The sequence below is a fragment of the Magnolia sinica genome, chromosome 9 (assembly GCF_029962835.1).
Source record: "Magnolia sinica isolate HGM2019 chromosome 9, MsV1, whole genome shotgun sequence".
NCBI classification, from domain to species: domain Eukaryota; kingdom Viridiplantae; phylum Streptophyta; class Magnoliopsida; order Magnoliales; family Magnoliaceae; genus Magnolia; species Magnolia sinica.
In genome coordinates, this window is record NC_080581.1 from 81120084 (window position 1) to 81139435 (window position 19352).

A 19352-nucleotide genomic window follows, 5' to 3' on the forward strand; every position below is an offset into this window, starting at 1 on the left:
ATCTGATCTTTGTATTTTCACTTCATCTGGATCTTTCTGACATTATCAATAGGTTTGATTGTAAATAAACATTAGAAAAATCTTACGAGGGGCCGTTTGGAATTTTTAACGGTGAGGCACTCAACCACCACGGTCTCTTATAATATGGTTCACCTAAGATTTTTATCTTAATTTTTTTGGGATCCAGTACTAAAATTGGATGGAGAAATGGATGGACAACATGGATATACAAAAAATCATCAAGGTGGGCCCACTGTATGGGTAACACAGACTAAGGTGTTACCTAGGTATAAAGGTGGGCATTTTTGACCCGATCCGTTGGATCCGACCTGATCAGACCCGATCCGACCCGTTCTGAACCAAACCGACGGCCTGGATCGAGTATGATCGGGTAAGATCATTTAGATCCGACTAGTTTTTGAATCGAGATTGGGTAGTGGTTAATCTGGACCGTTCCGATCTGAAAACCCAATCCGAATAGATCCGACCGTTCCGATCCGAATACCTGATCCGAATAGACCCAGACCGTTCTGATCCGGCCAGATCTGGAGTGAAAATCAATATTTTACTTTTTCCTATGGTGTGGTCCACTTGAGCTTTGGATATTCATCAATTTTGGGTTCAACAGCTAAAATAATCTGAAAAAACGAATGGACGGTGTGGATACACCACATGCATTCTCGGTGGGCCCCAACAGAGTTCACTCGCCTGTGAGTATGAGTTTTTTGCATGGCACGTCAACAGGCGGGCAACTGTTGTATTCTGTATTATTTGCTTTGTAAGTCAACACCGTAGGCTGCGAGAGTATGTATTAAAGTGACTTAACCAAGTTCCTTAGGCCTCACCATGATGTATGTTTTGTATCCAACCTTCCATCCATTTGGAGAGATCATTTCAAAGCAATATTCAAAGAATGAATGAAATCCAAAGCGAGTGGACCCCAACATAGAAAGCTGTATGGACAGTGACGCCCACCATTAACAAAATTTTAAATGCTACAAAAGTTTTAGATCAACCTGATATTTGTGTTTTCCTTTATTTCTTTATTTTTCAACTTTTGAACAGGTTTGGATTTCAAATAAACATTACGGTGGGCCTTAGGATAGTTTCAATGGTGGGAATCATTCTCCCCACTTTTTTTTTCTGTGATGTGGTCCACTATAAATTTTTATCTACATCATTATTTGGCTTATGCCCTAAAATGATATCTCAAAATTGATGGACAGTGTGGATATAACACATATAGCGTAGTGGGGCCAACAGAAATTGGTGACGTTACTTTAGTAGCCTGCCCGATGGGACAACATAAGCAAGTAGCCTGCTGATGGGACAACACAGGCAGCAGGTGTTGATACAAATTTTTTATAGTCATGTGGGGCCCACCTTGATGTATATATGTTATCTAAGCCGTTCATCCATTTTGACATATCATTTTAGGCGTTGAACAAAAGTGGACCACACCCTATCAAATGATCCGAATAGTGCCCAACCCGATCCGACTCGATTTCCCTGACCGAGTAAGACTCGGATTGGGTCAAATAAATCAAGTATCGAATCTGTCCAAGTTAGGTGACCTGGACTCAGTCTCGGATCAAATTGATTTCGAGTTAGCCTATTAGAATTTCAGATCTAACTAAGTTAGGCCCAATCCGATCCGACCCGGACCGATGCCTAGCTCTACGGGTAACAACTAATCCGCTCCATACTTAAGATTTAAGAAATGGTAAAATACATAGCATATAGTCCGCATCTTCACACATTACACACGTGTTTTCATTTGGACAAATAGGGCCCATTTTATTGCAATCCAAACCATTTGATTGAAATACGTTACAATGTAGACTGTTGTTGCATTACTCTTAACGGTCAATTCGTAGGACACAAATCCAACAGATAACACTCCTCTTATCATGTACTTTGTGATCCATTGTCCATCTGTAGAGAGACAAAACAGAACAACGGTCTGGATTACCCAACCAATGGCCCCACTTGTCAGAATGTGAAACTCATGTATATGCTGGTTCACATACCATATTGCGCTGAACAAATCATTGACTTCTCAGCCGTCCATTTAACATCATCAACCAGATGATAACAATTGATTCCCTTCAGATGCTCTATCTACAACGGAATCCACCATTTGGACGATCTGGATTGACCTACAAGTGGGCCACGTGTACAGTACATAGTCACCACCATATAATAAAAAGGGTGGAAAACCTACATTTTAATTGGATGAAGTCCAAACATATTCTTCCACGTCTCACTCTCAATACCACAAACACTCTCCCTCTTCCTGTATCTTTCAAAATTCCACAAATACCCTTCTGCCTTTTCCCCTTCTCTCAATGAAATTCCAAGAATACCCTTCGCATCCCTCTCCATGGCGAGCAGTAACAGCAGCAACAATAGCAGAGACGATCCTCTGTCCTTCTCAATACTTCATCTTCTCCGATCCCAGTCTCTGATGCCGCTGATTCATTTCTCGCCGATCACAATTCTCAGATCGGCAGCGCCTCCGGAAGCTTCCAGAACGATGGCTTGCTTTCTTCTGGGGGAGGCGACGGGGGCAGCGATGTCGAGTTCGGGTTCCTGCGGCCGGAGTTCCGGCAGGGCCCGCTTGTAGGGACGGTGCAGATCTATGAGAGGCACGTGTTCCTCTGCTACAAGAATCCGCAGGTGTGGCCACCGCATGTCGAGGCAGCGGAATTCGATCGGCTTCCAATGCTGTTGTCGGCGGCCATGACTGCAAGGAAGGGCCAGGTGAAGAAGCTGGTAACTCCCTCTCTCTCTCTCTTGTGTGGATTGATTAGTAGTCTGCTTTACTACCTGATAATTGTAGTCCACGGATTGTCTTTCATTGTTGGCTGGAACCGTTCATCTGGTGGCTCCTGTGGTTGATGACTTTGGGTTTTGTGATACTGAATCTTTGCCTGTCAAATCTTAACCGTTGATCTTGTTTTGTATTGATGGGCAATGGTGGGGCTGCCAGTTCGTGGAGAGGTTTTGCAGCTTGGCCAGTTCATTTTGGGGTCTGGTGGATGATAGGGTTCAAGCCCTATCAATCCCATGTGAAAGAGGGGAAGGGTGTCTTCTTGTGTAAAACACGGTTAAAGGTAAAATCATCTCATATTAATTACTCCTGAAGGAACTATATAAATAGAGGTACAAAATCTTACCTAGCTGGTAAAATAAACACAAACACTAACAACCTATTTAAACTCAAATACTAACAACTAAGTAAATCTCCTAATTTAGAGGAGTAAAAACAGCAACTACTAGATACATCAGCATGCTGGACTTGTAGGTTGGGCACATACTATTGCCCCCCTCTGAAGCTTGTCCATTTACTCATGACGTGAAAAAAAAAAAGATCACTCCATAGTTCCCATGTAGCCTCTTCACTTGGCATGCCAGGAAACCTTCACTGTCAAATCAGGGCTAGATTCCACTGGTAACAAATCAGGCAGTTCTGGTTCCTCAATCATGAAGATTTGCATTTATTTACAATGATGGCCTGGTGTGAAGTGTTCATCTTAGTAATAGTTAGGGGTGTACATCGAGTCGAACCAAGTCGAGCTGGCCTCGGCTTGGTCCTTGAGCCTGACTGGCCAGCTCGGCTCAGTTCGGTCAGCAGCTCAGGCTAGTTCGAGCCGAGTTCGAGCCGAGTTCGCCATTGCAGCATTTTCACAAACACCTGGACTGCACCTTCAAAATCTCATTGTATTTGAGACAACAGCAATGGTTTTACAGGTATTTTATCAAACACCTTCTAAGCAACGTAAAAATCAAGAAAAAAAGGGTGTTGGTTTCATATACATACCGTCCTTGCCACCAACCACACTTCTTTGAGTCATTTCATCAAACACTTGGTGAGCAACATCAATATCAAAGTAACCGAGTCACCGAACTGGTTCGATTCGAGCTGGGTTCGATCCGAGTTGAGTCGAGCTAGGGCCAGCTCTAACTCGGCTCGAACTCAGCTTCGAACCGAGTCGAATCGAGCTTTTTCGAGTCGAGTCCAGCAAGCTAACCAAGCTAGCTCGGTTCGTGTACGCCTCTAGTAATAGTAAAGACCTTGATCACATCTGATCCTCATATTTTTGGGTGTATCTTTTTAATAGGAGCTGTGACTACTCTAGGCCAAGTTTTCGCATGGGATTGCATGGGTGCAACATTCGACCCTATACTTATATACCCTCCCGTATCTGTCTGTGTTGGCACATGATTAGGTGCTGGTTGTAAAGACATTCTCAAGCATGCAAGCTTCTCCTCCTGGCAACCAACCCCATTGCCTCCTATAGAATAGTGGTTGAAACATGAACACTTCTTGGCTAACCTCATCACATAACCTTTGAATGAACATGCCCATTAGAGCTCGATTTGACCACCCTTCAATGCAATTGGTAAGGTGCTCAAATTCGCCTTGATAGCTTTGGACGGTCCCTGTTCCTTGCTCCAGCTTCCCCCAAATACCATCAAGATTCTTGTAATCGGTTGGCCCAAAACGGATCAACTGGCCTCCGTCATTCCCCTCCACAACTACGTTGACGCAAGTCCATCCATGTTGAACTAGGCAAGGAGAACCTTATCAATTTCTACTGTTTGATGGTAGCGAAAAAATTGCTCAAATTTGTAGATGAACTCTAATGGATTGAATCTACCAAAGCGTGAAAAAATCAATCCGAGTGAAACGTGGTTGAATCCTTTCGTCTCTTTGTTCGTTTGGATTTGCAGCACTGGATACTCTGATCCCCGAGTGCTCTCTATTGGTGGTGGGGGGAAGCCACAAGAAGAGGCGCTCCAATGTTTGTTTGATCAATTTAAACTAGGTGTTCATATGATCTTTGGCTTTGTTTGTTGCCTCTGTCTTGGGAAGGACGTCCTCTTTTGTAACACATGTTTAAAGGTAAAAATCATATGGTATTTTATTACTTCCTGAAAGAATTACATAAATAGAGTTACAAAATCTTACCTAGTTGACAAGATAACACAAATGCTAACAACTAAGCAAATCTCTTATTTAAACACAAATACTAACAACTAATATATCTAGAAAATTCTGATTTGTAACACAAAGGGCCTAGGCTAACACATACACGGTGCATGAAAATACAAAAGATTACGAGAGTGGCCCACTTGGAAGTCCCTACTTCCAATTTAGCGTGAGTAGTGCAACAGCCACCTGAAAAGACAATGGTGCCAATAAATTTACGTTTGGGAAAGTGAATGTCATTTACAAAAAAAGAGATTTTCTTTAGGGTTTTGGGATATAGGGATTGAGATTTGTGATTTTTTTTAAATTTTTTTTTGGAATTAGGGATTAAGGGATTTATGGATTAGGTAGGGTTTGCGAGGGGAATCAAGGAGGGAAAAGTAACAAAAGGGGCCCACACGTGGCAACCCGTATGGACGCACGTGCGTGTGGGTCCATGCGTGAATGGGTAGGGGAAAAGAGAGAGGAGGTGGATTGGGTTGGGTTTTGATGGGTTTAGAAGAGTTGTAAGGGAAGGAAAAAAAGGAAAAAGAGAAGAAGTGGATGACCTTGTTGGAGAAGAGAAAGGGGAAGAAAGCACCTTGGAGGAATCCACCACCAAGCAAGCCTCTACCCTTCCACAATTCAATTGGAAGGGAGGGTTTCTCACAAACCCTAAAAACAAAGAGGAAAAATACTCTTTTAACACAATGAGCTTTTTTCTTTTATTTTTTCAAGCTCCCATTAGGGTTGGACGTCCATCCCTCCTTTGCTTTTATATTAAAACCTCAAAAAAATTACAAATACGCCACTCACTTAAGTGACATAGCTCACCATCCAAAATAAGCAAAGTAAAACACTTACCATCAATCTTAACCATCCAATAAATTCTAAAAATAACAAAAAACATAAATGAAACAAGATCAGAATCCAAGGGGCTTTGATTTAAAAGATCTGGTGGCCCGATGGCTTGATCGATAAGATCCAATAGTCGGATCGACACGAAATAAAAATTCTATAGCTAAAACTGTCTTCTAAGCAGCCCACATGCATCATCCCTAAGTGGGGTCTTCCTGACGCACATCCAATGCACGTGGGGTCTTCAAAATGGCCCAATGGGCCCCATTTGGAACTCGTCTCCTATCCACAAAGAGAGTTGCGTTAATGTGGCCGGTCGCCTCTGTCTCTAGTACACTTGAGTATGTTCTTAGATGTCCCCATCAATTACGCTACCATAAACATGTTCAAAAGAAAAATTGAATATATATTTGGAATATGTACGTATTCTGAATTTTCTAAAAATATATATATTTTTCAGAAATTTTCAGGCAAAAAGAATTTTCAACCGTTAAGGGAGTCATAGCTAAGGAATTTTGTAATGATAATGGTGACTGTAACATCCACCATCGTTACCTTTACGATACGGGTTGTAACGACCGTTTTGGTCTCTCTCTGTTTTTTAATATATTTTTATATTTTTTTAAATTTATAAATTGAAAGAAAAAACCTGCGAAACCTGTATCGGCCTCTTTCACGGACCGTAATGGGGCCGTTAAGGCCTTTACAAGGGGCGTGACGTAGGCTTTACAGGTTATTTTTTCCATAATGGCCGTTATGGCCTTTATGACCTCGTAATGTGTAAACGGTTGTTACGACACACCATGGTCATAGCGGTCGTTATGCTCACGTATTGCCCGTTATGGCCAATACCTGTATCGGTAACAGTGGTGATCATAACCGCTACTGTTACTGATACAAAATACCTTACTCCCCATAGATAAGGAAATTGTCCATCGTTCTAAGGATCGTAGGGTTTTTGGTTATCCAATCATGTGAATAGTCAACCACTTCACAGAAGGTCAATTAGTTTGCATGAGCTAACAAATTCTTTGAACTCCCTTGATCCGGTGAGCTTGCTTGAGCGGCCGAGCTTTTTTGAGCTGAATCTGATCACATTGAAGTTGCCCCCAATACACCATGGGCCCTCCAAACCTGCTGTTGATTGACTTTTTCTCACTTCAAAAGTTAGCCTTCAAACTTCTCTAATAGGCCCTTGTACATCCGATACCACCCATACTATCGTGTCCATAGTTCGTGATGGGAGGCATTTAGGGAATTATTGGTGGGTTTTGAATTTTTAGAGTAAGTGGGGTTTGAGTTTTGAAGGTATTTGGTGATCATTGGTGAGTTTTGATTTTTGGACGAAATAGGTTTTCTGTTCGAAAAGTTTTTGCAGATTATTGGTGGATTTTGATATTTAAGGGAAATGAATTTGGATTTTGGAGATTGTTGGTGGCTTGGACTTTTGGAGGAAACAAGATTTGGGTTTTGGAGATATTTGGAACTATTCATCGGTTTTGAATTTAGATATTTGCAATGATTTGGATTGGGGTTTCAAAATATATTTGGACATTAACATGGTTTGGTTTGAATCTTTTTGATATATCTGCAGCTCGACTCTTAGGACTTTTGATGCAGGACCAATGCATGAAATTAAATAATGTGTGAGATTAATAAAAAAAATTAAATTAATTAATAAAATTCACAAATCCTGCTAACATCATCACAAATATCATGCTTCTAAGAGGAAAGCATGCATAGTTTAAGCCTAAGTTGTCAAGTATCGTCTTACATGATCATTAAACATGGAAAATTAGGATTTAATGGATGTAGAGACGTCTAAATAAGCATATGGTTAGGTCTATTGTAAAGGGGAAGGTTTAATACTAACTAGGGTTTACTAGATTTGGGTGTGGGTGAAGCTAGGATTAGGAAAGTTTGGAGAAAAGGTGAAATTAGGGCTAAATTGAGGAATTGGATGAACAAATTGAATGATTTAGGTATTATGAGATGGGAATTAGGGTTTTGGATGTAGGGAAATCAGGGATTTTAGGTTAATTGAAGGATTTGGGGATCCAGGGTTTAGGAATTTGGGAAAATTGGGAGATTTGGGGTTTTAGGGTTAGGGTTAGGGTTTCGAACAATGGATGAAAGGGTTTTGAAGGGGAAATCAAAAGATGCAAGGGGAATAAAGATATGACCGTATGGACCAGCCCATGGGCTCTCACGTATGGTTGTACGGTCAAACATGTGGGGTCCGGTCGGCTTGGGTTTGGTTCGTAATCATGGGGTGTTGATGGAAATGATAATGAAGAAGAAAGGAATTTGTTTGGAAGGGTTATGGATGGCTTAAGGTGAAGAAAAGGAGATTTCAACAAAATACCTCGAATGAAGAAGGAAGACTCAAAGGTGGATAATTGGAAGCCTCGCATTCCCGTGATTGAAGATAGGCATCACATCGATCATCACTCCAAATCGCACAGAACTAGTCTTCAAATCTCTTGAAGAAGAGAAAACAAAGAGACATTTTTTTTTTTTTTTTTGGGGAGAAAATCACCATTAGAGAGAGCTTCACCACCCCCCATGGGGTCTTCAACATAGATACTCGCCTAGCCACAGAGAGGCTAGGGCCCGCCTCATTCTCTGATACGTGCGCAAAGGCATACATGATGTGATGTCCTCATCAATTTCCTTGATAATTGTCGCATATTGCGGAACAACAGTTTTAGATGTTAAATTGAGCTAGTGTTCTTCACCACATTAGAACATTTCATTCTTTACGGTTAAATTTTTGTGTTGTGATTAAGGTTTTGGAAAATTTTTAAGTGTTGGTTTGTCGTTGCCTAATTATTTGAAAATAATTTCCATGTAAGTCCTTGTTTTGAGAATTATGTTATTTGGATTTTGAAGTTTGGACATGGAACATGTTTCTCTACTATAAAAAGTAGCAGGTAGGTTTTGCTCTTCAAGAATGGTTTTTGGGTTTTGGATTGTGCTGGTGGCTTTTGATTTTGGAGGAAATGCAATATGGATTTTTGGATGTACTGATTTGTTGTGCTCTTTGTATTATTTTATTATTTTTTTAAACACCTGTTCACACACACACACACACACACACACACACACACACACACACTCCTTGTTAGTTTGTTTGGTAATGTTGGGATTTGTAATGTTTTGAGTTCCTGAGATAATGAATCAGATTTGACTTTTGGAGCAGAAGTGGTTGGATTTTGATTTGATGATATTGATTTTCTATGGAAATTGATGTGGGGACTAGGTTTGGAGGGATGAGTTAAATCTTTTTTTCACTGTGGCTTTTTGATATTTAGAGAGAGTTATGTGGGAGTTTTAGTCATCTAGATCAATCACATGTTTCTTCATAGGACCTTTGGCTATGCACCAAACAATTTTAATATTATCAAGGCTTGAGTGTGTGATGAATTTACTTGTTGGCCTGATACCTACACTGTACTGGTGATTCAGTTTTTGGACTGTTTTGAAAGTGTCCTCTTGCCTGATAATCATAGGAGAAATTCACCCTGACTTTTTATTCCAAGTCTAACCTTGGAGGTTCTTTGTACAGTGAATGGTGGGAAGGTGATGCTTGTGCCACCCTACATGAACTCTTCTTTTATGATTCCATCCTATCATAGTCAACTACCAAAAATGTCACGAAACATTATTTGCAGAACCCGAAGTAATGTGTAAATACATGAAAATAAATGGATAATTACTGACAAGTATGGCAGGCTTGAGACCATTTGCTACTTGTAACTTGCTGTACTTGAGGAACTCCTGAACTTGGAGAGTGTTCTCATAACAAGCAAAAGACCAAATGATGCTATCCATTTTTTAACTACGTTATAATATCTTTGTAACCGACCCCAATTAATTGGATAACGCTTATATGACTATGATAATAATATCTTTGCAATTATTGCTCCCATCTATGTGAATCCAGACAAATAGTTTTTTCGTTGTCTTGAAACTTGACAAATTTGTCTTTCTTTTAGTGACGTTTGGTGTTGTTGTCACTTGGTATTGATTCCCGCATGGAGGAATTAACATCATAGGCAAACAATGGTAGTTGGTTTGTTCGTCGAGAAGAGGTGTTGGAAATGTTTGTCTAATCACAAGAGGAAGCTAATAGTCTCACGCAGCTGCAGGGCTCCCTTTGGGTTGCTCATCAGATTCTTGAGCTCCCGCAACTGCCGGGCTCTCTCTCAAGATGAGGAAATAACTGGAAATGCGCATCTCTCCGGCATCTTCGCTGGATATAGCGATGGCTAGAGATGGTGAGGCTAGAGAAGGTGAGTGGAAACTAATTACGAAGAGGAATCATATCGATAAGAAAAAAGATGTCGATAGCTACCCAACCCTCTTTGTCAAAGGTTTCCCAGAAGGTTGGCTACCCATCAACTTTGCAAGAGTTTTTGTGAGAGCTGGAACAGTGATGGATGTAGTGAGACCTAGACATGAACAAAACGGATTTTACAGGGGGTTTGCTTTAGTGAGAATGAGTTCAAAGAGAGAACTAGCCAAGGCGATTGAGATTCTTCATGGCGAAAGCTTTGGGGGAGTGAAAATGCTAGTCCAGAGAGCAAGGTTCGGTTCGGAACTGAAACGTAAAAAGGGTGCAGGAGAGTACAGACAGAAAAGGCCCCAGTAGTGTGAAGGGAGCCCAATCTGGATAGCTTCTATCAGAAAGGAAATTCTTCTTTCAAGGAGGTGCTCACAAAATCAAAGATAGACGGGAAGGATAGAGAAGACACCAGCCGAAAGACGGTATTGACCAATGAAGAGTCGTTAGAAGAATCAAGCGAAGTCCCTTTTGTGATCATTAGCCAAGATATCCTCGATCGCTCCAGAATCGAACTCTCTAATTCGGTAGTGGCCTTCATCAAAGAAGGGGCTTCTATAGCTCAAGTCAGAGATTGGATTTATGATTGTTGCAGACTTACACTGGAGAATTACATTATTAAACCGATAGGTTTCAACGAACTCTGGATCAAGGTTGATCCAGGTGCAAATCCGGACCTCTTGATTATGGCTGCGGTGTTGCACAAAGATGGACCGATCTTCTCCATTCAGACTTGGGCAGAATTCTCAGCGTTCGGATTCGAAGATGTGTGGATTCTCATTTGGTCAGTTCCCTTGGAACTCCGGAACGAAGACTTCTTCTTACCAGCAACATCCCAACTGGGCAGTTTCATTGAAATCGACCCGAAGACAAAGCAAGGATAGGAGATGGGGGTTATCAGAGTTAGGGTGCGACGTAAAAAGGGGAAGTTTCTTCCGTCTTTCATCTACGCTTCGGCCGAGGGTAGAAAACTCGTCCTTCCGATTCAACAGGAGAGGAAAGATGACCCAATCCCCCACTAGGGAGACATTTGGAGGTCCAGAGGGTCTTAGGTATCGACGGAAGTGAATAGCGAAGCAAGAGTTGAAGACGAAGGTGTATGTCCTCCATGCTCAAGAGGACCACCCCTTCCGAGTGGTACTGGAAACCTGTGTAATACTGGAGTACCATACCTTTTGACAGACACGCGTCGTATTGTAGAAGGGAGTAGTACTCCTATGGACGGTATAGATTTCGTTGGGCCGATTCAAAGCTCATCTCCTTTACCGATAGACACGTGTTCGAAGCAGAAGATAGATATCCTAGCACTATGTACGCGATCGGCAGAGATGACCCCACATAACTTACCCGATCTCGAAATTCGATATGATTCTTAGAGCATTGGGATAGCGGCTGAGCCTGGCTGCTTAGTAGGGACGCGTGGCAGATATCAAGAGAATAGTCCAGGTTGGGAGCACTCGAACCGGGAGGTTTGGAAGACGCGATTATCGAAAAGTCGGGAGGCTTGGGATTGTCAATTTTCGAAACGTCGGTTCAGTTCCCTGATGCCAGCTCGGGAGTCGAAAAGTAGACTCGATACGAGCTTTGGGTTTGACAATGTAGCTTCGGACGCTGCAGACCCAACTCTCGATGCTCGGAGTAATGATGGCACTGCTTCATTGCCATTCGAGATGGAGATACGTGTCTGCGTCTGTGATGGCTCGAACCAACACCACTCCATGTACTTGCCCTTTCTCTCTCCGCTGAGGAAGAACTCTACCCCTCTCAACCAACCCAGCCAACCGCTCAAAAATGTGGAAGGTGAAGATCTATCAGAAGGTGATAGAGATTTTCAATCCTGGTCTTCGGATTGTGAGATCTCACCTGTAAGTCTTTCGTCCTCTACAGAGGGCCTTTCAGAAAGAGGTCTCATTACCCTCTTCCACGAAGACAATGGAGATCACATCACAGAAGCAAAACTCCTTCAGATCAGAGTGGGACCGGTCTTAGAAGAAACGGGAAGAACTCAACTGGTTAGAAAGGATTTTGAAGATCAAAGGGAGGATCTAATCAACATCATCTAAAAGAAAAAATGGATTAGAGACGTGATGGGCCATGTGGGAAGGGCCATAGGCTTATCTTTCGACGACTACCCAGAGGACTTTGTAGCCCTTTTCCATTGCATAGAATCCCGTGGGTGACCGCTGATGGCTTCGAGATCTTCGAATAGGCCCTCCACCAAGTTGATTAACAAGAAAAAGCCTCACAGTTTGCACACGAGCCCTTGCTCGTCCAAGGGGGTTCGTCGGAATTGCATTAAAGGAGGTCCTCGGGGCAGATCAGTTTCCTAAATGAAGATTATTTCTTGGAATGTTAGAGGGGTGGGATCCAAACACGAGAAGGATCATTAAAGATATTTGTGAGAGATGCAAAGCGGACGTCATCTGTCTTCAGGAAACCAAGGTTCAGAATTTCTCTGGTTCTCTGCCAAGTACGCTCTGGAAAGAAAAAGGCGCGAGGTGGGTCACGTTGGACGCTATTAGACATGCTGGAGGAATCCTGGCGGCATGGAAAATCTTCATCTTAGTCCCTTCTCCAATCCTGGAATGGATCATTCTTTGTATCGATAGTCCTTAAAGAGATTGCTTTCGATTTCTCGTCTTATTACAGCAGTCTACGGTCTAAATCAGTAGGACAAAAGGAAAGAGTTCTGGGAAGAATTGTATGAAGCTAGGTTCAAATTCGACGGCCCGTGGTGCATAGGGGTTGATTTCAATGTTACGAGATATGTGGGAGAAAAATCCAATGGGGGCAGAGTTTCTTCTTTCATGCGCTCTTTCTCGCAATGGATTGACGATCAAGAGTTGGCGGATCTCCCCCTGTTTGGATCCAGATTCACTTGTTCGAATGGTAGGACCACCCCGATTCTTGCTAGGTTGGATCGTTTCCTCGTCTTAGTCGAGTGGACAGAAGCCTTCCCTCTCGTTTCTCAATCTCTCTTGCCGAGAGCTACCTCAGATCACAGTCCGCTATTCCTTGATGCCGAATTTGGTAATTGGGGCCAAAGCCATTCAGATTCGAGATCTCCTGGTTAAAGGTTTAAGGTTTCCATTCTATGATCAGGGACTGGTGGATAGGATTCAACGTTGAAGGGTTTGCGGGATACATGCTAAGTACTAAGCTGAAAATGCTCAAGGAAAAGAATAAGGGGTGGAAAACAAATGATCTCAGGAAAAGGGACTTGGAAACTTCCCAAATTCTGGCTGAATTGCAGTCGATTGATTGCAACACTGAAGATTCTCAGATGTCAATAGATACACATCTCACAAGAATTCATCTTACTCAAAGTTATGCAGCCAGGATGACTGAGGATGAAGTATCTTGGAGACAAAAATCTCGATCTAAATGGATTAAAGAAGGAGATAAAAATGCTAGGTTCTTTCATTGTATCGTTACCGCTCAGGCCAGAAGTAATAAAATCTGTAGTCTTGTGGTTAATGGGGTTCGACTAGAAGATAAGCACAATATCTCGAAAGAGGTAGTTCGGTTCTATTCTGATCTCCTTCATCGCGAAGGATGGCAGCGGCCCAAGTTAGACCTGCATTTTGATTGTATTTCTGAAGTGGAAGCCAGGGGTTTTGAAGCGTAATTCTCGCCTGAAGAAGTTAAGGGGCAGTGGACGCCCTAGGAGGAGATAAGGCTCCTGGTCCTGACGGTTTTCCGATCACTTCCAAACGTTTTGGGAAGTGATTAAGGAAGACATGATGGCTTTCTTCTCAGAGTTTCACGCCAGAGGTCGCCTTTTGATATCTCTAGGGGCTTCCTTTATTGCTCTCATTCCCAAGTCTCAGGGTGTTGATTCTGTGAAGGACTTTAGGCCGATTAGTCTTCTAGGCAAGCTTGTATAAGATTTTGGCCAAAGTCTTGGTGCCTCGTTTGAAAGGGGTTCTAGGCAACATTATTTTAGAAAACCAAAGCGCATTTATCCCGGGAAGGCAAATCATCGACAACGCTTTTATCGCCTACGAATGTTTGGACTCGAGTCATAGATCGGGATCTAAGGGTCTTCTTTGCAAGTTAGATATTGAGAAAGCTTATGATCATGTTGATTGGGACTTTCTCCAAGATATGTTGCCTCGAATGGGGTTCGGGTCCAAGTGGAATGGTTGGATTAAAGAATGTTTACGGTCTGCCTATTTCTCGATCCTCCTCAACGGTTCCCCGAAAGGGTTCTTTAGTAGCTCGAGAGGCCTTCGGCAAGGTGATCTGCCGTCTCCGTTTCTATTTCTTATCGTTGGGGAGGCCCTATCCAGAATGTTGAGATTAGGCCAAGAAGAAGGTATTATCAGTGGCTTCAGGGTTAAAGGTATGAATAATCTCATATCCCACATCCAATTTGCAGATGACACCTTCCTTTTTTGTGAGGCAGATTTTGATAAAATCAGCAATCTGTGTACAATCATCAGATGTTTTGAAGCTACTTCGGGCCTTAAAGTCAATTTGGAAAAATCTAAGATGTTCAGTGTGAATGTGAAGGAGGAAGAGCTGCATCAATTTGCTGATTTCTTTCAATGCTCCGCGGGAAATTTTCCGACCACTTTTGTTGGTCTCCCCCTCTGTATTGGCAAGCCCCCGAAGATTTTTATGGAACAAAATTATCGATAGGTTTGAAAGGTACTTAGATGGAAATGCAGATATTTGTCGCTTGGTGGTCAGCTCACGTTGATTAAATCAACACTTTCGAATCTGCCCCTGTACTTCATGTCCTTCTTCAAATGCCCGCCCTCGATCTTGTCGATGCTAGAGAGATTGAGAAGAGATTTCCTGTGGCATGGGAAAGAGGAGAAGAAAAAATTTCACCTTGTTCAATGGAAGGAGGTGTGTAATCATGTGAAATTAGGAGCAGGGGTCAGAGATCTTAAAGATATGAATCGGGCCCTTCTAGGCAATGTTCGAAATATCGGTATCGCACAATGTATCGCACCCTTGAGATACAGATACGTATCGGTTATCGCACGGGATATATCGTTTGTATCGCATAGTTTATCGCACTTTTTGGGAAACATGGGAAAACATTGGGAAAATGGTTGAAATTTTTAATGGAACTTTGGGGATTGTTAAAAAGGCCCTTAATACACACTTTTAAATCATAACATCTCAAAAAAAAGATGCACATAATAAATTTCTTTTGTATGGGGTCCTAAGTTATGCGGTGTTTAACTGAACTAATGCAACCATATTTAAATTGAATGAATGATATTTATAAATATATCATTGTCATGTATGAAAACACAAACAATTCATTGAAAAGCAAAATAAGAACTGAAGAAGTAAAATTTGATAAATATACATATCAATGATGGGGACTAGTTGTGGTCTAGACCCACATAGAGGTGCGTGGTGGCTCGTAATCATCATCTCCATCTCGACGGGGCTGGGCATAGTACTGCTGCTTCACAATTCGACAATATTGTGCCCAAGTCATAGTAGAGTGGTACCAGTTAAGATACTCCCTTACATAACGCTGGTACTCATCCTCTCTAAACTGAATCAATACGCCCATTCGTGGGTACTGTGTAATCGTCACAGGCTGTAACTGATATGGATCTGGGAAGGGCACATATGAAGCTCCTTGGTATCCATATTGTTGGCCATATCCATATTGCTGCTCATATCCTTGCCCATATGTAGAAGTGAACTCCTGACCAGGGTTGAAAAATGATGTGCCGTAACTGCTGGAGTCACTCGTCGCATATCCACTAGGTCCATATCCATGCCCATACTGTGGCACAGAACTCGAGCTACTCTCCAGTGTTTGTGATCCAGATTCATGTTGTGGCCTGTAACTCGAGCTCCCCTCCCTCGTCCGTGATCCAAATCTAGAGCCACCTTGCTTGCCACGAACGCTTGTGTCCCTCATGCATTTTGCTAGCAGTTCCTCCTCAAAATCTGAAAGTTTATGAGTTTTCTTTTTCTGCAGTAGCTTTTGACGCGTGTATGTTTTATTGTAAACAAGACGAGGTCGTGGTTCTCCTGGACGAGAACCATGGTCAGGGTCCTGCGTGGAATGATCGAAATTCTCCTCCTCGGTAAAAGGGCTAAGAGGCCTCTTATCCTGACTCCCACCCGTGTCGCCACCATCCCCGTTGCCACCACCATCATCATCATCATCATCCTTACTGTCATCAGAGTCATCGTCACCCTTATCGCCGCCATCATCATCACCGGACTCATTTCCTGCATCACTCTCTGACTCAGTCTCGGTGTCAGATAATGTTTCCCCGCCACGTGTCCCGCGTGATAGTGACTGCCGCGGGCTGCCCTCTGGACTCCTTGTTAATGGGTCGAATGCTTCATCAGGAGACCTCTGCTGCTCCACATGTTTGTCAACATTAATCCCTTATGTCTCTGCTTCTGCCGCAATATGTGGCTCTGGTCGCCCATCCGAGGTATCTAAGTCATCCGACCTAACCCACTGGTAAACTAGGTCATCCTCCGCATCCTCAGCATATGCATGCTGTCCGACCGTCATCAGGTCCAGTGAGTCTTCATGTGCTTTTCTTCTTCTTTCCGAGCGGAGCAACCTCTCTCGTAACTTCATATTGTAGTGACAATACACTAGCTTCTGAAGCCTCTCATACCCTATTCTATTACGTCTATTTGTATGTATGAGGGAGAATGTACTCCAGTTCCTTTCACAGGGTGACGAGGACACCGTCTGTGCAAGCACACGGACAGCCAGTTGTTGTAAAAACTCACAGTCAGTCCCATACATGGACCACCATTCGCCTGCATATCATAAGATTCTTTCATTATCCTAGATTTTCCAAAATAATATAAAAGTGAAGTTTACTACAGTGACTCACATGGCATCATGGCGTTCCTTGACTTCACTGCAGGGTGACACCCAAACATCTCAACTGCGTCGCGGAATTTAACAATCTGTTGATGGTGTATAACAACTAGAATAAGTGTTTAATGATTGAGATGAAGATAAGGAGAATGTACGTGCGGAACATATTTACCTCACTACCAAAGGTGCCTTTCCCTGAACAGTCGGGGAATAAGTGATCGTACACCTCATGCACAACCCTTTTTAATGAATTATCATCGAAGAGGTTCCGGCTATAGTGGTATTTGGGATTTAGGAAATATGCTAAAAACCAACATATACACATCAATACAACCCTCATTTATTATTGCATGTGGGAAAAAAATTCATATAGGTACTTACCGGCCTGATGTAGTGGGTGAGAAAGCGTCCTTTCCCAACGATCGTCTATTATTGCATGCACCCACTTATATGCATTGGGAGCTTTAACCATGATATCTTCTTTCATCAGCTATATAGACGGATACAACAACCCCATCGACGGATTTGTCTCATTGTCCACCATCCTCAACACCACATAAATAGGCTCTATAATACCCACAACACCACGCACTTTATCTCAAAATGAATTTCCCAGCACCAACTCCTCAATTCTATAGGTTACTTTTGTCAACCTCTTTTTCCATTCTACATAATCATGAGAGGCGAAAAGCTCTCGTAACCCCTGTTTGTGTTTGAGAAGGCTACTTAGGCAATATAATTTGTGGCGAACCGCGTCGCTCCGGGGCGCACTATATCCCCACCACACCTCTCGCGCATTGCAGCTAATAACCAGCTGTGGTTGTATACAAAGTTTGTGATGAGCCATGCATCAGTAATTACAGTCTTCACCGATGGCCTATCCCCGATCGCCTCTAGCATGAGATCGATGCAATGGGCTGCGCAGGGGGTCCAATACATATGATACTTGCTCTGAATATCCTTCCCCGCCTTAACAAATGCACTCCCATTATCCGTAACAAACTGTACAATATTTCTCCTCCCAACATCTTGCATGACGTTGTGCATTAGTTTGTAAATGTAGTTAAAATCCTTGATCTTACTACTCGCATCTATACTCTTTAGGAACACCGCCCGTCCCCTGGAATAGACCATAAAATTTATAATCGACATCTTCGTCGGTCCGGTCCAACCGTCACACATGACGGTGCAGCCATACATCTCCCATGACTGCCGATACGAATCAACGTATGTCTTCATTTCTGCATGTTCATCATCCAAGTACTTCCCCATGATCTGTGCGGGTGTGGGTGGCTACACACCCTCACCCCCACACTGCACTTCACTTATCATATTTTTGAAGTGCAGACTTGCTGCGGCATTCGCGGGGATTTGATCGTATATAAAAAATTTCGCTATAAATTTTTCAACTTTTTTCCTCACATCCCCTTCACTAAACATCTCCTTTATTTTCTTTTGTGTCCCTCCCGCCTCTTTGTACATCCTCGGATCTGAAGGTAGATCCGGCACCCGCATGCTACTACTCCTGCCCATGCCTCATATTCCTCCTTGCCTACTACCCTCCCCTGATCCACCCTTAACACTCTCCCCTGCTCCACTCCCCCCACCACTCCCCCCACCACGCACATGGATAGACCCCTCAAATCTAGGCATACTTATGTCCCACCTCCTATTCTGATCCCTCACCCGCTGATCCCGTATGAACTCTTGAATTGCACGTCTGTATTCGGGATCATCATCATTATCAAGATCCACTACATCATCCTCACCTGCATATGGTGGCCGCCTCAACTCCTCCCTAATCTCCCTCCCCCGTGCATGTCGTTCATCTTTTGTCTTCACATTTTTTTCAATATGGTCCTCATCTGTTCTCGCACATCCTGTGGGCACTTCAGGCAATCCACAACATTGTGATACCTTCCCGCTAAATGCTCCTTTAAGTGGGTTACCCCACCACTCCTCGATACATGGTCACATAAATTACATATACTCCCGAATCGATTATCGGGAATGTGCCGACCGTACGTCCACCCTATATCAGGTTGCCTACCTCCTCTTCCTCCTGACATATTTTATCTGTAAAATAATATTATATTAGTACTTGTTAGGGCCCACCTTGGGGCATGTGCTGTATATCCATGACACTCATCCATTTTGTTAGATTATTTTAAGGAATAGTCCATAGAGCACCATACACATGTACATGGCATTGAACGCTTAGATTTGCCCGATTGGTGTGATTTTTACATGGTATTCAATGACATGTATTGTGCATCTAATGGACGGTACAGATCAATAGATTGGACTATTCAAGTATTATGGTGCAACTAGAAGTACTATAA

At 42.7% G+C, this 19352-nt stretch overlaps 1 pseudogene; it reads left to right on the forward strand.

Annotated features, from left to right (window-relative positions):
* Positions 1 to 2064: 2064 nt before the first annotated feature.
* Positions 2065 to 19352, forward strand: part of LOC131255847 (uncharacterized) — a 35746-nt pseudogene continuing 18458 nt past the window's right edge.